General features: G+C 39.3%; 1 long non-coding RNA gene across 1 annotated transcript; it reads left to right on the top strand.

Annotated features, from left to right (window-relative positions):
• The first annotated feature begins 436 nt into the window (after positions 1–436).
• Positions 437–2,035, top strand: LOC142361727 (uncharacterized). The gene is made up of 3 exons (XR_012764348.1): positions 437–754; positions 1,052–1,118; positions 1,631–2,035. It is a non-coding gene; the product is annotated as an uncharacterized LOC142361727 (long non-coding RNA).
• The last annotated feature ends 3,248 nt before the right edge of the window (positions 2,036–5,283 follow it).

The following is a 5,283-nucleotide window of genomic DNA, read 5'->3' as shown; positions in this document are numbered from 1 at the left end:
TTTTTTCAGATTTCTCTAGAGAAAGATATAGATCATAAATCAACTTTAAACAGACAATGGAATGCACCATGTATGAGTGAAAATTTGGTCCATGACTTTATGTAGTTTATTATTATAGTAATATTTTCATACGCAGCCAAAGGTATGTTCCATAATTTTAAATAATAAACTGTATTTTGATATGATATGTAATAGATGGAAATACTTCTTCTGTCCACGGTGATGAAGTATGGAAACTGATTATCCAAAACAGTGAAAGGTTAAATTAGGGGTTTCCCTTACAGAAAGCAAAGGCCCTGAGCTACAGTGGGAAGAGCACAGGTGAAAATTCTCCACTTACAAATATTTGTCCCAATGTCCTTAAGTGTAAATCGTTACTCAGCTGCACTCAGCACATTTCTGTGCTTTTCTGTTTCCAGTTTGTTTTTCAGTGTAGCTCTGTGGAGGACAAACTTGGAAAGAAGTTGTATGCGTAATTACATGTATCAACCACACAGCTGGAGACGATGCTGTATAGCAGGATTCTCTTGTTTCATTTACTCTCTTTCTTCTCAATATCTGGGATAAGGATGAAAACAGCAGTGTAGAAAGGCTCCATCCCGCCGCAGAGGGAAACGCAGCGCAGCCTGCCCTTGGTACGGACCGGGCAGTGTGCTGCCCCACACCACTCTGCCAGCACCAGTGTGTGGAAGGCACACACACGCGCAGCACCCAGCAGAACAGCCACATCGGGACGGTCCCAGCCCTGTCACAGGTACGGAAAACTCTTCCATGGTATTTCTGAACAGCCAGAGGCATTCAGCTGGGGTAAGGACAATGGGACTCTCCGTTGGTTTGTGTCTGCCCTCTTCCATGTTCCCACTTTTTTTGAAGACTGTAAACTGACTGGGAGAGGAACCATTTTTAAATGTCCACAAAGCACCTACAGTATTTGGATGCTATTGTAATTTTAACACTGGTGGGAGGAAAGCAGATGTGCGTATAGGAGAGAAAGGGACGGCACCTTCAAGAACTGTGTTGTGACGTAACTATTTCTGATGAACTCTTACAGGAGCTACAGCCCGTCTGCCGGCACATGTGAACAGCCCATTTATTGTCAGGTTGCTTAAGGTGAAAAAGTGAGTTTATAAAATAAATCTTCTATCTTGAGACTTTCCCAGTGGAAGGCCTAAAATAGTGTGAGCATTAAAACAAACACACCGTGGCCTGTGCATTTGCAGTTTCAGCGGTCATCCTGGCTTTGGGATGGTCTTTGATTCCCAGACTGAGAAACAGTGTTTTTCTGTCCTGTAATACAGTTCTCAAATATTCCAGAAGCAAGCAATATAATTGGATATATAATAATAAATTGGATATATAAAAATAATACTCCAGAAGCAAGCTTCCAACGTGAATTTCAGCTCGGAGATGGCTGCTGATGGCAAGATATAGGTCATGGATTTTAGCCTGGTGGTAAAGCCTGGGCTTGGGATCTATGTTAACTTCCCATGAATTTAGGGTAAATTTTGCTGTTGACTTAAATGAGAGCAGAAGCTGACACTTTTATCAGTTATGCATTTTTCTTTTTCACTCCAATCAAAATAGAAAAATATACTCTATAAATCCTCAGGCTCTTTTCTCTGTCATACAGGATCTTGCAGATCACAGGTGACAAGATGCATCCATGGGATGTTAGTGCATTTCCCTGTTGTTTGACCATCACGGCAGATACAGCTCCCTTCATTCATCCATCTGAAGAACTGTGGCAGTTTAATCTTCTGCTTTGTCCAAAATGCAGTGACAATACCAATGTAAAACAGATGAATGTTTTGGAATTCTGAAACTATTGCCTTGCAAGGGATGATGTTTTTGGAAGATTAAAAAAAAACACAAGTCATGTATAATGACTGTAAGGAGAAAGTTTGGAGGTTTTTTTCTGCCCTCATTCTCACAGACTTTTTGCCATATACAGGACTACAAACACTGACAACTTATTTATGTCTAACATTCAATATATTTTCCCAGTTATAAACTTTCAGAGGAGCATCTATGCTGAACAACATGCTTAGTTTCTAGTTTTGAAACACTTTGGCACCTAACTTAGAGTGCATGTCAATCCAGATGGTTAAAAAAGGCTAATTTTCCCTCGTTTAAAAAAAAAAAAACCGCAAAGCTATTTCTTGTCTATCTCCTTGTGTATTTTCCATAAAAAAAAATTGCAACCCATTTTATAAATGGATTCTGTGACTACTCTAATTTGAAACCAACCGTGATGCCTCTGGATAAGACAGACAGCCCTCCAGGACAGGAGAGGAGGCCAGCTGTTTTAGAAATCAAATGAAGGACAATATGAACCATTTCATATACATATTACAGTCACGTTGTCTTACTTCACCATTTCCTAATTATACACTGAAACAAAGCCAATTTGGAAATTTTGAGTTCTTTCTTCTGAGTAACCTAAACCCTAAGTCACATGAATAGAGGAAACACTGAGAGGGCTGAGATAAGTCACATGCCTATGTTTAGTACAGTAACTTGCAAATAAAAACATCCCTTTTCCTTCGACTGACTTGAAGTATATTATACCTATAAGAACAGTTAAAACTTTGGAAAACTGTCTTCCAGTAATGCAGTTCCTCTTCCTTTACTGAAAGAATCAGGTGCAGAGGTACACACAGCACCCTACAGACAAGGGCAGCGTCGGTGACTGAGTGTATACCTCTGCATGTGTTAATACAAAATGTACCCCTGTTTAAGTGATGCAAATAAATAACAGCAATCAATAGGACTGTTCATGGTCCCATCTATGATGCACAGAACATCACCAACTGGAAGGCAGACAGAAAAGTACAAAGTAATTATCTCCTTTTACAGTATCCCTAGTACCATATCGCATCTGCCCATTTGTCATCCTGTGGGCACATGATTGTCAGTGGTTAGGAAACACGGAAGGCCTCCAAAGAAAGCAAAGGCTGAACTTCTAAAAGCTTCCCTGGGAGCATAATCAAGCCCATAGCCATTTACTAACTATGTACGCCAAGTTGTTTTTTCACACAGGATTATGCTACAAACCCCCAGGTGCTCCCTGCAGGAAACCAACACCCACTGGAAACCTTCAAAACAGGTACTGAAAAGCAATCTTTTGCACCCCCCCTCTTCCAAAAAAGAAATAAAGGCAAGAAATTCCTAATGGTTCTTAACGTGTAAGATAAAAGGTAGTATTTTCAGAAGTCACCTCCTACTTCAAGTGGTTGTTTTTTTTCACTCCCTAAGTTTTTACAAAAAGTACTAAATCCTATGAAGAAAACCATGAAAAATTTGGCATCTGTATTAGAGGATTGTCTGAAAATATGAAAAAAACCCCATAATTTCTTTAATCTGTGGTTAGTTCCTATCCTCTTAGGGACATTTCTATATTTCTTATTTAGAAAGGTCTCTACTACGTGTATTTGTCCAGAAACATGCAAGTGTACTATGCCTTTCCATTAATGCTTATATAAATTCAAGATTTTATGATTGAGAAGAGAGGTTGGAAACAACAATCAAATTAACATAACTTGAAAAATTTAAGAGTGCAAAACCTACAAAAAGGAATAGCTCTTGAAAATCAATTGTTGTAAACATTGCCATATATTTTATTTTTTAAAAGTAGGTAATCTATTATGTTAAAATTTCATTAAATATGTTCAGTCTAATTTTTCAGCAATTTTTCAGTGGAACACAGTGCTACATTATTTAATTGTTAAAGCCCAAGTAAATATTTGACAACTTTGCCTGACATTTTGTAGCCTAGTTTATTTATAAATGGCTGTAATATTTTGAACATTAGGCTCCAAAGAAAAAATAAGATCAGAGTGTTCTCTTAATTATTTAACGCACTGAAACGTTTACAGTTACAAACCAAATCCGTGAAGTTGCTAGGTACTGCTAAAGGGTAAAGTTAATTAGCCATCAGTACTACGAAAGATGCTGTCTGAACTGCGGGCACAGAAGGATTCATTTGTTGCCTAATTGAATTATTTAAGGTCAAGCCTGTGCGCATTACTAATTTAGGACTATAATTTGCTACAATTTGGAATGACAGAAGAATTGAGTGCACTTCCATTTAACAACAGCACTGCAAGGAAATGATCAAAAACATGTGCTACTTGCGCTATCAAGCTAAAAATCACGTTTCTGTCTGTAAACATTTAGGAACTTGTTAAAAATACCATCTTGAGAGTGACCCGATCTCTCCAGAAATTCACGTACAATGTTCACTTTAATTAAATGCATTCTACTTTGGTCTATACAAAGAGCAAATAATAAAAACCCATAAGGTTTGTACTATTAATAATGCTTGCGTGTATTTGGACACACCTTCATTGTGTAAGTTGTAGGGAGTAAAGCTGAATTTTTGGCAACAGCCAAATCATTTCAGCATATGAATAGTTCTGTCTGAAGGTACCTATGTCACACATACAGCTTGTCAGGAAACTAGGCCTAGGATAGAAGCCAACAGAGAGGTGGTTACAGGCTCTGTGACGGCAAGTACAATACATGTTAAATTATGTTAAGTAACTAGTAAGGCAGGCATGGAGAACAAAATGGAAAACTTGATTAAAACATTGGATAATACTGTGTTCCGTTTCTCTCCTTTCTTCCATTCAAAGAAGGACAGAAGAGAACTGGAAAAGGTAAAAAAGAGGATAACATTGATGATTGAAGATGGGGATCCTGTTTTGTGCTGGGAATAAACAAGGACTCTCCTTAGCCTGGGAAGGACAGGACTGAAGAGGATATGATAGAAGTCAATAAAATCACGAGAGGCATGGAGAAAGTGACCACGGAATGATAATCCGTGGTGTTTCACGATAATCCGCGGTCTTTCGTAAGACCAGATCTAGTGGGCATCACGTGAGCTTGCCCAGCAACAGACTGAAAACAAACCAGAGGAGCACAGGAGCGTTTCGTCGCTCAGCGGGGAGCTGAGTCACAGAGCACTGCCCAGGGACAGGGCAGCTGCCAGCAGCCCATGATTTCAACAACTAACGGGGCAAACTGACAGGCGAAAAATTGAGGGCTACTAAAAATCACAATACCTCTGGCGACAGAAATGAAGCCAAAAATCCAGGAAAAAAGGGCAGGAGGAGTGGAAGTACAGCTTTACTACAGTCTTGGCCAGGCCTCTTACTGGCCCAGACAGAACTTCTGGTGTGAGCCAGTACAGGGGGTCCACGTCGTTAAAATCTGTTCACAGTTTGGTGGGTGCTTCAATAGTTAACAAGGACGATATTTAAGTTGTCATGACGTGATCCTGGC

Source organism: Opisthocomus hoazin, chromosome 6 (genome assembly GCF_030867145.1).
Source record: "Opisthocomus hoazin isolate bOpiHoa1 chromosome 6, bOpiHoa1.hap1, whole genome shotgun sequence".
NCBI classification, from domain to species: Eukaryota; Metazoa; Chordata; class Aves; order Opisthocomiformes; family Opisthocomidae; genus Opisthocomus; species Opisthocomus hoazin.
This window is presented reverse-complemented; position numbering and strand designations above follow the sequence as displayed.